The sequence below is a fragment of the Schistocerca gregaria genome, unplaced genomic scaffold (genome assembly GCF_023897955.1).
Source record: "Schistocerca gregaria isolate iqSchGreg1 unplaced genomic scaffold, iqSchGreg1.2 ptg000131l, whole genome shotgun sequence".
Taxonomy (NCBI): Eukaryota; Metazoa; Arthropoda; class Insecta; order Orthoptera; family Acrididae; genus Schistocerca; species Schistocerca gregaria.
This window is the reverse complement of record NW_026061717.1, coordinates 1,260,306-1,275,636: the sequence shown is the minus strand read 5'-3', so window position 1 is coordinate 1,275,636 and position 15,331 is coordinate 1,260,306. Positions and strand designations below refer to the sequence as shown.

General features: G+C 45.5%; 1 non-coding gene across 1 annotated transcript; it reads left to right on the top strand.

Moving 5' to 3' along the window:
- Positions 1-8,802: 8,802 nt before the first annotated feature.
- Positions 8,803-8,874, top strand: Trnat-cgu (transfer RNA threonine (anticodon CGU)). The gene has a single exon. It is a non-coding gene; the product is annotated as a tRNA-Thr (tRNA).
- Positions 8,875-15,331: the final 6,457 nt, after the last annotated feature.

Genomic DNA, 15,331 nt, shown 5'->3' with positions numbered 1-15,331 from the left:
ATGGGTCGCCATAGCTGCAAATATTAGACGGTAATATGAAGTGTTGTAAGCTGAAGTCTGATGATCCAGACGACCGTAAGGATGAAGTACGCAAAAGTACCGCTAGGCCGCGCCTCTTTAGCTTAGTGCCAGAGCACTAGTCTAGTAAACCAGGGGTCGTGAGTTCGATCGTCACAGGAAGCAGACCAATTTTGGATATCAGTTGCGCGTCGTGGCCTTATAGCAAACAGTATCTGAGATGACGAACAATTAGCTAGAGGCGTTTTATTAAGAATTACTCTCAGATGTGATTAAGGCGAATGGCGCAGATAAAGCATTTGCCAAAGCGGTACAGCATAAGGTGGGACGGGGCAGTCTGAAATATATTTTATAGATGTATTTCAAACATATCTCAGAGCCTTCCGCGGTCGTCGTCGTCGTCGTCGTCGTCGTCGTCGTCGTCGTCGTCGTCGTCGCCACTTCTGCAGAAGTAGCAAATGGCCATTGTAGCAAATGCGGCGAGGGACGCCCTGCCTTACATTTCCGAATGCACAAAGTGTGTGGTCTAGTTTCCCAGTCTATATTAGGTAGGTCTCGTAGCAGGTTGAATGTATCAAGTGGGTGGGAAAGAGCAAGGAGCAGCGTCTATGTAGAACGAAAACACAACTCCTCAGTGGTGTGAGCGTTTTGAGATGAGGCGTATATAAGTTCCACTTGTTTGTCAGTGACCGTGTGGCCTAATGGATAAGGCGTCGGACTTCGTATCCGAAGATTGCGTGTTTGATTCCTCTCACGGTCGTGTTTTTCCAGATCTGAAAAAGAAACATACCGTTTTAGTGTAGCACTTGAGCAGTACGAAACAGTGTGAATGTTGCTGTTGACCATTTTCTGCTTGGAGATGCTCTTCAGCTTGAAACACGCACAACAAGACCGGTGTTAACTAGCGAATTGGTTTGCATATTGCCGTCGCCGCGTGTTTTTGACTGGCAATTGCACATCTAAAATAACGTCGAAAAGTAACTCGTTCGGCTTATGAGTCACATCAAGTATGTGTGTTAATTTTGACGAAACTAGCTCTGCAGGTTGTCATGCAATTCTGTTACCTCTCAGAAATGATTATGAAATAAAAGTGAACTACGTGACGAGTGTGACGTTAGGAAAACATTAGGCAACATGGAGAGGTTCTGTATGGGACCAATCAACCCAAACGAGTACTGTGTGACGTGCTAACCGGCATATATTCACCGAGGCAGCGCGGCTAGCTCTGTCGGTAGAGCATAAGGCTCTTAATCCAAGGCTCGTGGGTTCGAGCCCCACGCGGGGAGGAACGGAATTTTGTTCCTCTGCAGATGTAAATTACCGTTTTTCTGATTAACGTGATGTAATGGAAATAGCAACTTTAAACTTTGCCTACGTCTCCGTCAGTCGCAAGGAAACTGTATTTGAAGGTGAAGGTGATTTTGTAGACATGTGTGAAAGACATGTTCTGAAATGCAAGTGGTGTTATTTGGAGAGCACTTCGTTTACGTGTCAGATGTGTAGCCAAGCAGTAATGGGTCGCCATAGCTGCAAATATTAGACGGTATAATGAAGTGTTGTCAGCTGAAGTCTGATGATCCAGACGACCGTAAGGATGAAGTACGCAAAAGTACTGCTAGGACGCGATTCTTTAGCTCAGTGGCAGAGCACTGGTCTAGTAAACCAGGGGTCGTGATTTCGATCCTCACAGGAGGCAGACGAATTTTGGATATCAGTTGCGCGTCGTGGCCTTATAGCAAACAGTATCTGGGATGACGAACAATTAGCGAGATGCGTTTTATTAAGAATTACTCTCAGATGTGATTAAGGCGAATGGCGCAGATAAAGCATTTGCCAAAGCGGTACATCATAAGGTTGGGACGGGGCAGTCTGAAATATATTTTATAGATGTATTTCTCACATATGTCAGAGCCTTCCGCGGTCGTCGTCGTCGTCGTCGTCGTCGTCGTCATCGTCGTCGTCGTCGTCGTCGCCGCCGCCACTTCTGCAGAAGTAGCAAATGGCCATCGTAGCAAATGCGGCGAGGGACGCCCTGCCTTACATTTCCGAATGCACAAAGTGTGTGGTCTAGTTTCCCAGTCTATATTATTTAGGTCTCGTAGCAGGTTGAATGTATCAAATGGGTGGGAAAGAGCAAGGGGCAGCGTCTATGTAGAACGAAAACACAACTCTTCAGTGGTGTGAGCGTTTTGAGATGAGTCGTGTATAAGTTCCACTTGTTTGTCTGTGACCGTGTGGCCTAATGGACCCCCAGTCTGCCTGCAGCGGTCGTGGCGTGCGGTTGTCTGTGCTCAGCGCTGTAGCTGGCTTGTTTACTTCTGCGGGGTAAGTCGCTCGCTAGCAGCGGTTATTCTTGCGTGTGAGGAATGATGTTGATGAATCAGTGATGACACAAGCTATGAGGATAGATACTTTGAAGTTAACTTTCGATTATTCATTTGCTCGACCAATCTCTTTCGAAATCGAGGATTTCATCGAAGACATGATGAAAATTGGAGTCGATCAGATTATTGGTATACATTTGTCGATTTTGTCTAGCATAGTTTATATCAAGATGAGAGATGTCGATTTTTGTGACAAAATAGTTGACTCCTTCAGTTCCGGTTTGAAGTTTAAGCATAGTGATGGCAATGTGGGTGTAGTTACTGTTTCCCACGCAGGACTTGGACTTCGAACAATTCGCATTTGTGAACTACCCTTTGAGGTACCAGCCGATCAGATAAATGTTGCGATATCGCCATATGGCAAAGTTTTGAGTAACTTTGCTGAACGTTGGTCTCCGGCTCATAAATATCAGGTGTTAAATGGCGTCAGGCAGCTTAAAGTAGACTTGCAACGACATATTCCGTCGTACGTCACTGTTTGTGGGTACCGTGCAGTCGTAATGTATGATGGCCAACCTAGGACATCTGCTAGATGTAACTCGACGGGACATGTGCGTGCGGAATGTTTACAGCGTCGTGTAGTTCAACTTCCAACCGGAGAGAGTGTTCGCCCTCCCGCAATGTCAACATTACCAGCATCGTACGTGTCGGTTGCTCGCGGTGAGCCGGCAATACAACCGATTCGTGATCCACCTGCCGGACCCAGTCTCGCAGTTAATGTAGCATCACCGGACACTCCAGTCACGTCCGGGATGGCTGTTTCTGAAACCCATGACACTAACAGGACAAGTGATATGGTGGTAGAACAACCCATACAGGGTGCTGAGTTAACGGAGGTGTCCCTGGCTCCTGCTACCATGTCCGAACAAGTGACTGAAACGATGCCGAACTCTGACGCAGTAATACGCGGTAATAGATCTCCGAAGAAAAATAAAAAACGGAGGATGGCTCATCAAGGTGCGGAAGATACAGCACCGAGCTTGCGGGGAAAGGCAAAATTAATCGGCCAGAATTTAAAAGAAGGACCAGCTGACGCTGTCGCCTCGACTTCGCGCTCACGTAACGCACCACGATCTGACAACACCGTGTCGGAGCCGCCCGCGACGTCCGACAGCAGACAAGATGAGATGCCGATTCAGAACACTGAGCCACCGGATACGAATCCAACGTTTCCTGAACCAGTAGGCGCCCTTTCCTCTCCTAATTGGGCAGACGAGTGTGAAACGAATAAAGATGATGTAGAGATGCAGGAGGAGTCAACACCCGCGACTGGCTCCTTGCCCCCTCTGTCAGTAGTTGATGGAAGCAAAGTCCACGTTGCCATGGCTACTCAAACGACCGAAACTGTCAGCGCCTCCAATTGACAGCTAGCTGACGTATCCTAACGTCTACTCCTTTCGTACGGAACATCAATGACCACCTTGCAGGCCTACAAGATCATGACTCTCAATATCAATAAGATACGTAGCGATTTGAATCTGAAAAACTTACAAGACTTGTTATACGCAGCTGACATAGATATAGCAATGCTTCAGGAAGTGAGTGATACCGAGTTAGACCACATAGCCGGGTATAACGCGTTCATAAACCCTGGCAACGGTTTCGAACTTGGAACAGCATTACTCTTAAAAGAAGGGATCATTGCCAATTGTGAGGCAAAACTTGTGACTGGCAGAGGGATAGCAGTAACTGTCAATAACATCAGACTGATTAATATTTACGCACCTTCTGGGTCCAGTAATAGGCAACGCCGTGCAGAATTTTTCCGCCACGAGATCCTTCCCCTCTTCGGGACCAACTACACTGATGTCATTTTTGGGGGAGATTTCAACTGTGTGCTTAGTCAAATAGATCAAACTCCGCACTTTAATCGGTGTGTTGAATTAGAACAGATCATTCAAGAACTCCGCTTAACTGACACCTGGACGTCCACGCACGGAATGGCAGTGGGTTTTACACATTTTACCAGTCATTCGGCAAGTAGGTTAGATAGAATTTACATATCGTGTAATTTAAAGCAACACCTGCTACAGACCGAAATATGGCCTACTGTATTTTCCGACCATGCTGCCTATATCTGTACCGTCAACATGAAACAACAGGAAACCTACCGGAGTCGAGGGTTATGGAAGTTCAACATTGCACATTTGCAAGATACTGCATGTCGAGAAGCCTTCCTGTCCACCTGGACGGTCTGTGAACGTAAATTCAATTCCTACAACTCCGCGATCGAGTGGTGGCTCCAATGCGCCAAACCTCAAATTAGGAAAACTTTAATGATTTACTCCCGTCAGAAAAATCAGTGGCACAAACGGACGATGGAATTTTACTTTAAGTGTCTTCAGGAGTTATATAAATTTGACTCGACCGTTATCGGCAGTTTTGCACAGATAAAACGAATTCAGGCAAAAATTTTAACGCTGCAACGGAAACAGTTGGAAGGTTTTCAAGTTCGGGCGCAAGTTCCTACGACGGTGCAAGAAGAAGAGGCTGCCATGTATCACATGTTACGTGAAAGTCGACGAGTCCGTCGGAAAATCCTTACACAGATCCGAACCAGCACCGGTGCCATAGTTACTAAACAAAGTGCAATCTTGAGTGCGATTGAAGAGTACTATCGAGACCTGATGTCCAATAAAATAACAGATGATACCGTGTTTGCGGATTTTACGACAAATTTATCACGGAGACTCGGCCCCACAGAGGCAAATCAGCTTATTACAGAGGTGACAGAAGATGAATTAACAGACATTATCCTACGGAGTCCGAAAAATAAATCTCCAGGTTCGGACGGCCTACCAGCAGAAGTATATCAAACCTTCTGGCCGCAGATGAAATCGAAACTACTTGCACTATGTAACGAACTCATGAACCCATGTAACGTTATTCCGCAGGAATTTCGACAGGGAATTGTTGTTTTACTGCCCAAGACCCCGTGGAGTGACAACCCAACAAACTTAAGACCTCTCACGTTGTTAAATAGTGATTATAAACTATTCGCCCGTGTCCTCAGCCAACGGCTCAAAAATGTCATGTCCACAATCACAGGACAGTATCAAACGAGTGTTGGTAGAAATAGATCTATTTACCACACGCTCACGGATTACAGAGATGTGATAGCCGTAGCGGAGGCCTGCAAATTAAAATGCGCCCTCTTAATGATAGACTTTGAAAAAGCATTCGACAGAGTGAGCCACCGATTCCTTTTCCACGTCATGCCAGAATTGGGATTTCCGCACCAGTTCACGCAAGTAATCGACAATATGATCCGTAATAGTACTTCGCGAATCCAAATTAATGGTCGCCTCAGTGGTGCGATTGATATCGCGTGTTCGGTGAGGCAAGGCTGTCCGATGTCGATGGCTCTCTTTGCCATCGCCATAGAACCTCTGCTTGCTACGCTAACTGAACGTTTGCAGGGATTGGAAATCAATAGACAGAAGATTGTGTGCCGTGCGTACGCAGATGATGTCGGCTTTCTTGTCGTGAACGCGCAAGAAGTGAGGTCCTCACTTGAAATACTTCAACGATATGCGGCGGCATCAGGGGCGAAGGTGAACTGGCAAAAATCTGGAATCATGAATGTCGGACGGGGAATACATTTCCCCAACCATGCCCGATTACGGGAACTTACCAGTATACAGTGCTTAGGACTTGAGTTTCGCCGGAAGATACAGAATACCATTGCCGTAAATTATAGAGATTTACTTCACAAGGTCAGGGCATGTGTACAACAGCATAGTATGAGGCAACTGAATGCTCTCCAAAAAGTTGAACTGGTCAACACCTATATCGTCTCGAAGATCAACTATGTAGCCAAAGTGTTGCCTCTTCCCAGTGGCATTGCGAATAGAATGCTGTCCGCTCTTGGCCATTTCGTGACCAGAGGCAATATCTTCAAAGTTAAATTTGTTACGTTGACGCTCCCTACTCGGAAGGGCGGATTAAACCTCACTAATGTTTATAAGAAGGCACAGGCGCTCTATCTAAGCAGTATGTATAAGGTGTGGACAAAATCTCCACATTGTCTCACTGCTCACCTGCTCAACGAAATATCACCGGCGGACCTCAACCCCCCGATTGATGTACATCATATTCCACACGACCTTTACCATTTAAAATACTTCCTTCCTTCGACAAAGAATTCCGGAGAAGGAAATAACGGTGGTGAAGCAATTGTATAAGACTTTGATCGAGTCCACATCCCGGAATAACATCGAAGATAAATATCCAGCTCACAATTGGCGGGTCATTTGGGATAATATTCATTCACGACATTTACCGTCTCACGTGCGAGCGTCTTGGTATCTAACGGTGAACCGTAAAACAGCAACCAATGCCAGGCTCCATTCCATTCATCTGGCCGATTCACCCTTATGCAACATATGCCGGGTACAAGATAGCGAGGAACACAGATTTGTCTGCGAAACAGTGCGAGATGTTTGGACGGTCATAAGACAGTTGTTGGCAAGCATCACTAGAACATGCCCTGCCACCATAACGCCAGCCGACTTCCTCACTCCGCAGGTGGTGCCTTACCCGCAGACCAAACGAGATTCAGTAAACTGGCTTAAAGGCCACACAGTTTACTATCTTTTCAATGTGAACGAAACGAGTAAAGAAGACTTTCTTCTGTATCTAATGATACAGCACCACCGACTGCAGAAGACTAACAGCTATAAAGCTAATTTTGCAAACTTTTTAAGCCACACAATCATTTCACAGCCAATATAGGATGGAGTGCTTACAGCCCCTTTTCGACATGGTGGATTCCACTCTCCTATCGGCCACCCAGAGTGAAGACAAAAGACGTTAGTGCGGGGACGACTTTACGAGTGTGTCATCTTGATAATTCGTCGGATTCAGAAAATAACAGCTCGTTTGATGTAGCGCGTTACGTCTCATTGGCGGATGCCTTCCACGAAACTGTATTTCCTAGTTTTTTTTTTATTATAACAGAAGATACGATAGAGAGAACAACGGTAGAAGAATTTTAATTTATTTTGTTCGTCAATTATGAACATTGATTGAGGAGCGAGACGCAATCATGCGGTGCAAAATGCACGGATTTCCCTATTGTCCTGCATAAATATGAAATGGACATAATTAATTGACACTGCGTTTGGAAGCACCATTTCGTCTTCGGATTATTTTCTGTTTTTGTGTTACGGGCGGCGGAGTCAAGCCACAGTTTTTTCTTTCATTCGCAGAAGGGGTAGGGTGACATGGTGACAGTTACGGTGGGAGACATTGTGGCCAGGCCTTGGATTGCACGACCCCTGCCCACCTTGCTTCTCCCTGATTGCTTACCGCATTTTACAAAACAGAAGAAAAAAAATGGATCAGAAAAAAAAAAAATAAGAAAAAGTGGCTACGATACCTGGCTCTCACCCAGGAGGCCCGGGTTCGATTCCCGGTACCGGAAGTAAGCGTTTAAAAAAAAGAAACAAAAAGAAAAAAAAGAAAAAAAATAAAAAAATGGATAAGGCGTCGGACTTCGTATCCGAAGATTGCGTGTTTGATTCCTCTCACGGTCGTGTTTTTCCAGATCTGAAAAAGAAACATACCGTTTTAGTGTAGCACTTGAGCAGTACGAAACCGTGTGAATGTTGCTGTTGTCCATTTTCTGCTTGGAGATGCTCTTGAGCTTGAAACACGCACAACAAGACCGGTGTTAACTAGCGAATTGGGTTGCATATTGCCGTCGAACGTGTTTTTGACTGGCACTTGCACATCTAAAATAACGTCGGAAAGTAACTCGTTCGGCTTATGAGTCACATCAAGTATGTGTGTTAATTTTGACGAAACTAGCTCTGCAGGTTGTCATGCAATTCTGTTACCTCTCAGAAATGATTATGAAATAAAAGTGAACTACGTGACGAGTGGGACGTTAGGAAAACATTAGGCAACATGGAGAGGTTCTGTATGGGACCAATCAACCCAAACGAGTACTGTGTGACGTGCTAACCGGGATGTATTCACCGAGGCAGCGCGGCTAGCTCAGTCGGTAGAGCATAAGGCACTTAATTCAAGGTTCGTGGGTTCGAGCCCCACGCAGGGAGGAACGGAATTTTGTTCCTCTGCAGATGTAACTTACCGTTTTTCTGATTAACGTGATGTAATGGAAATAGCAACTTTAAACTTTGCCTACGTCTCCGTCAGTCGCAAGGAAACTGTATTTGAAGGTGAAGGTGATTTTGTAGACATGTGTGAAAGACATGTTCTGAAATGCAAGTGGTGTTATTTGGAGAGCACTTCGTTTACGTGTCAGGTGTGTAGTAAAGCATTAATGGATCGCCATAGCTGCAAATATTAGACGGTAATATGAAGTGTTGTCAGCTAAAGTCTGATGATCCAGACGACCGTAAGGATGAAGTACGCAAAAGTACCGCTAGGCCGCGCCTCTTTAGCTCAGTGGCAGAGCACTGGTCTCGTAAACCAGGGGTCGTGAGTTCGATCCTCACAGGAGGCAGACGAATTTTGGATATCAGTTGCGCGTCGTGGCCTTATAGCAAACAGTGTCTGGGATGACGAACAATTAGCGAGAGGCGTTTTATTAAGAATTTCTCTCAGATGTGATTAAGGCGAATGGCGCAGATAAAGCATTTGCCAAAGCGGTACAGCATAAGGTGGGACGGGGCAGTCTGAAATATATTTTATAGATGTATTTCTCACATATCTCAGAGCCTTGCGCGGTCGTCGTCGTCGTCGTCGTCGTCGTCGTCGTCGTAGTCGTCGTCGCCGCCGCGGCCACTTCTGCAGAAGTAGCAAATGGCCATTGTAGCAAATGCGGCGAGGGACGCCCTGCCTTACATTTCCGAATGCACAAAGTGTGTGGTCTAGTTTCCCAGTCTATATTTGGTAGGTCTCGTAGCAGGTTGAATGTATCAAATGGGTGGGAAAGAGCAAGGGGCAGCGTCTGTGTAGAACGAAAACACAACTCTTCAGTGGTGTGAGCGTTTTGAGATGAGTCGTATATAAGTTCCACTTGTTTGTCAGTGACCGTGTGGCCTAATGGATAAGGCGTCGGACTTCGTATCCGAAGATTGCGTTTTTGATTCCTCTCGCGGTCGTGTTTTTCCAGATCTGAAAAAGAAACATACAGTTTTAGTGTAGCACTTGAGCAGTACGAAACCGTGTGAATGTTGCTGTTGACCATTTTCTGCTTGGAGATGCTCTTGAGCTTGAAACACGCACAACAAGATCGGTGTTAACTAGCGAATTGGTTTGCATATTGCCGTCGCCGCATGTTTTTGACTGGCACTTGCACATCTAAAATAACGTCGGAAATTAACTCGTTCGGCTTATGAGTCACATCAAGTATGTGTGTTAATTTTGACGAAACTAGCTCTGCAGGTTTTCATGCAATTCTGTTACCTCTCAGAAATGATTATGAAATAAAAGTGAACTACGTGACGAGTGTGACGTTAGGAAAACATTAGGCAACATGGAGAGGTTCTGTATGGGACCAATCAACCCAAACGAGTACTGTGTGACGTGCTAACCGGCATGTATTCACCGAGGCAGCGCTGCTAACTCAGTCGGTAGAGCATAAGGCTCTTAATCCAAGGATCGTGGGTTCGAGCCCCACGCGGGGACGTCAGCCAGCGGCTGCGCTGGAGGTCGGACGTGCCGTGCTGTGTGCTGTGCTCCGTTAGCTCCGCGTGGTAAGTCTCAGCTCTTACTGCAACGCGTCGCTGTCTATAGTATTTGTGTAGACATGAAAAAGAATTAAGAGATGTCGCAGCCGCAACGAAAAGATACTTTGAATTTCACGTTTGATCGCAACTTTGTCCGACCGAGGTCATTTGATGTTGAACAGTGGTTAGAGGATGATATTAAAATAGGACTTGATGATATTATCGGCATACATTTCTCGATTATGAACAGTGTGGTTTTCTGAAACTTTCCAGTCCAGAATTGTGTGAAAGGATAGTTCGATCTTGTGGTGGCATTCTGAAATTTAAACATGCTGACGGAAATGTTGGGGAGGTTACCGTTGCAAATGCTGGTCTAGGTATTCGGACCGTGCGAGTCTTTGAACTTCCCTTTGAAATTACAAGTGACCAAATAAATGCTGTTATTGCTCCATACGGGAAAGTTTTCAGTAATATTGCCGAACGGTGGTCTGCTGCACACAAATTCCCTGTTTTGAATGGTGTGCGCCAATTAAAAGTCGAATTGCAGAAGCACATTCCGTCGTTTATAAACGTCTGCGGATATAGAGCTGTTGTGATGTATGATGACCAACCGAAAACGTGTGCTGTCTGCAATTTACCAGGCCACGTTCGTGCAGAATGTGTTCAAAGGCGAGTGGCGCAACTGCCTGCCGGCGATGCCGTCAGGCCCCCTGCTATGTCAAAGCTTACCGTGACATATGTCGCCGTAGCGCGCGGTTTTGCAAGTGCCACTGCGCCCCCCGAAGTTACTACGAATACCGACCCACAAGCGACCGACCAACCGACCGACTCAGGTGTAGCATCTGTAGACACTCAACCCTCCTGCGAAGACATATCTGCTCGTGCCCTTGTCGCCGTGGAATCGCCCAATGAGGCAATGGATACGGACGCGACCTCAGTCGCTTCGGGTAGTGCTCCTCTGCATCCTGGAGCTTCTTTAGGAGGTATCAAAAGCGTATCAGGTGCACAGAAAACGGACTCGCAACCAGCCGTTTCTAGTGGTGCTCCTCCGAATCCTGCAGCTGCCTTAGGCACTGACCACAGCCCGTCAAGTGCAATGAAATCAGACCTGGCGTCAGTCACTTCGGGTAGTGCTACTTTGCAACCTGAGGCTTCTCCAGGTACCGTCCAAAGTCCACCACGAGACGCATCTCCCAAGAAATCTAAAAAACGGAGGATCGCGCGTCAAGGTGCAGAGCAGACTGCACCGCAACTGCGTGAACAGGCGAAGCAAATAGGGGGCAAAATACGTCAATCTGCATCTGACAACTTGCAGTGCAATCAGCAGTCATCTAACGAAGACCCTGTGTCCTTGGATAGTACCTCAGGTTCTGCCAGTTTGCCCTCCGATGACGTAGCAATTACCCGAACCGAAGATAAAAATCACCAGCAAACACCTGAATATAGTGCACCACTTAATGACGAACCGATGACAGGGCTGTCGAATCCGTGGGCAGACGATGTCGACGACACTACAAAGGAGGACGCAATTATGGACACCACAGGAACCGTTACAGTCACCACGATGGCCACACCACGAGATGACGTCGTCTTGAATGTCATCGCCGCGACGGATACTGTCCCAGACACGGAGAAGCCGACTGATCCCTTCCCAAGTCATGAATATTTCTAGTCTGAACGGTTTTACTGACTTGTGTCCACATGTCTCTCGGGTCAGATTTCTTAATGTTTTTTCGAAATGATATGTTGCCAGAGTTTTTCCTAATTACACTCCCGTCTTGGCTAACGTAGTTCCGTTGCAGGCCTATAAGATCGCTACGCTGAACATCAATAAAATTTGTAGCCCATTTAATTTACAAAATTTAAAAGATTTCCTGTATGCAGCTGATGTGGACATTTTGTTTTTACAAGAAGTAACAAACATCAAACTTGACTTCATACAGGGGTATAATGCTATAGTCAATCCTGGAATTGGATGTGATTTGGGTACCGCATTTCTTTTCAAAGAGGGCGTCGTCATTACAGACGTAACAAAACTGCCTAACGGCAGAGGCATTGCCGGCACGCTTTATAACACCAGGATTATTAATGTCTATGCCCCATCTGGTTCTAACAATCGGTGCCAACGAGCACAGTTTTTTAAGGAGGGAATTGTTCCTTTGTTTGGTGTACACTGCACCCATACCATCCTTGGAGGCGACTTTAACAGTGTCATACATGCCAAAGACCAAACTCCGAACTACAACAAATCGCCGGACCTGGAACGTATCGTCACCGACCTCCGTTTAACTGATTCGTGGGAGCAAAAGAACGGCGCGGCACCCGGCTTTACCCACCTCACTAATCATTCAGCGAGCCGGTTGGATCGAATATATGTCTCGCCCAATCTGAAACACCGCATCCTGCAGTCTGAAATTTGGCCAACCGTTTTTTCAGACCACGCTGCATATATATGCGCATTAAATTTGGAACGACAAGGAACCTGTCGATATAAAGGGCCATGGAAACTTAATGTTTCACACTTAAAAGATTCTGCCTGTCGAGAAGCCTTTCTCACCACTTGGAGAGCCTGCGAGACCAAACTCATCTCTTACCACTCGACTTTGGATTGGTGGCTCAAATGCGCCAAACCTCAGATCCGGAGATGTTTCATCAACTACTCCCGGAAGAAGAGCTTTTGGCGGAAAGGAACGATAGAATTTTACTTTCATTGTCTCCGAGAACTCTACCTGCAAGGTGCTACAGCTATTGGGAACCATGGGAGAATTAAAAAAATCCAGGCAAAAATACTGACATTAAGGCGACAACAGCTTGAAGGATACCAAATAAGGTCAAGAGCAGAGACTGTGGCGCAAAAAGAAGCCACTTCGGTATATCATGTGATTCGTGAAACTAAACGAGGATTCCGCAAAATACTGACGGAGCTTAAAACTGATAATGGAACCACCTTGACAATGCACAACGACATAAAAGCAGAAATACTAACCCATTTCGACAACTTGTTTTCACATAAAGAGGTAGACGAAAAAGCACAGGTCGATTTACTGACCCACCTGCAAGGACGCGTTGGTAACGCGTACGCGGAAGCTCTAATAGCGGAGGCGACCGAAGACGATGTACACTATGCTGTCTATCAAAGTGCAAAAAATAAATCCCCTGGAGCTGACGGCATACCAGCAGAATTTTATCAAGTATTCTGGGAACATAGAATTACATGCATCTGTAATGAACTTCTGAACCTCAATAAGGAGATACCGAAAGATTTTCGCGAAGGTATGATAGTGTTAATCGCAAAAATATCGGCTGGCAAGAAAATTGGAAATTTGAGACCAATCACTCTGCTGAACAGTGACTATAAAATTTTTTCGCGGCTCTTAGCCCACAGACTTAAAAATGTAATGGCCAGCGTAACCGGCCCATATCAGTCTAGCGTGGGCAAAGGTAGGAAAATTCAGCAGACGCTGTCCGACTACCGCGACATAATTTCAATAGCAGAAGTATGTCGACTAAAATGAGCCATCGTGTCGTTAGATTTCGATAAAGCCTTCGACAGGATCAGCCACTCCTACCTCCTGAAAACGATAGGCGCAATGGGTTTTCCGCCGAGATTCGTCGACCTCATACGATGTTTGGTAACGAATAACTCCTCCAGAATCATCATAAATGGACAGCCTAGCCGGCCAGTCGAGATCGCATGTTCCGTCAGGCAAGGTTGTCCGTTGTCCATGGCACTTTTTTCCATGGCCATCGAACCTTTGCTCGCTACCTTGACTCAGCGGTTACAAGGATTGCAAATACGAGGAAACAAAATAATATGTAAAGCTTATGCGGACGATGTTGGGTTTCTCGTTATGAATGTAGCGGAAGTCGAGACGGCAATGCACACAATAGAAAAATACGAACGAGCGTCAGCCGCGAGGTTAAACAAAACCAAGTCCGGCATATTCAATATCGGACGTGGCATTGGCATGCGCACACACGGTCAGTTACGTGAGCTAACAGCCTTGAAGTGTCTCGGCATTGATTTCCGAAAAAATATACGTCAAACTATTGCGGCCAACTATAGACAAGTACTAACTACCATACGAGCTAGTGTACGGACACATAGTATTCGTCAATTAAATGAAATTCAGAGAGTGTCTTTAGCGAACGTCTCTATTACTTCCAAAGTCAATTATGTCGCCCAGATACTGCCAATACCCGCCGGCATCGCCAAACAAATTATGTCAGCAATAGGCTATTTTGTGAGCCGTGGCCACATATTTAAAATCCAGTATGACACTCTGACGCTCGCCACTAATAATGGCGGCTTAAACTTAACGAATGTTACTAAAAAGTCGCAGGCTCTGTACATCTCCAATACGTTTCAACAATGGAGACAATCCGGCAGCTGTATCGCCGCGCACTTGAAATCTGAAATAGCTCCAGATGACCTCTCTCCATCCATTAATGTGCAGCACATACCGAGCGGACTTTACCATTTACGATGGTTTTTAATAAAATATAGCTACCTACATTCAAGAATTCCGGAAAAAGACATGGCAAACGTAAAAAGTGATGGGAGAAAAGAAGAACAACAAAATAGAACAAAACTATCCATGTTCTAACTGGAAAGTGATATGGGCAAATATTCATAACCGTAACTTAGCTACTCATCTGAAAGCAACATGGTACTTTGTTGTAAATAGGAAAGTTGCAACAAACTCGAAACTTCATACGATCCACTTAGAGGATTCGCCTTTGTGTGCAACGTGTAGTTTAATTGATAACGAAGAACATCGTTTCGTGTGTGACAAGGTTAAAGATATCTGGCTGAATGTCCGACGAAAGCTGGCACTCATCCTTCGAACGTCACCTAACGCTATAACGCCTGCGGACTTTTTGACACCGGATGATGTACCCTTTCCTAACACGAAACGCAACGCAGTCAATTGGCTGAAAGCGGCAACGGTCCATTACCTCTTCACGAAGGAAGAGAAAAGCCAAGAGGATTTTTGGATCTATCTGCTAACTGAGCATCACATGTTACTGAAGACTAGTAAATATAAAGAAACATACGCAAATTTTTTAATCAAGACCTTGATGTAAAAGAATTAACAAGAAATATCTGCGGACACAGAAGACAAACGTAAGAGAGTGTTCACCACTACTAACTTACTTTACAATCGTGGAAAAAAAAATTATTTTAGTCTTTACCGGAATTGCCGTTCTTTGAGTTCAACGTTTATTAATTTATTTTTGAAGAAGCCATTATAAATAGTTGCTTCTCACCGAATATGGTTTGTTTTT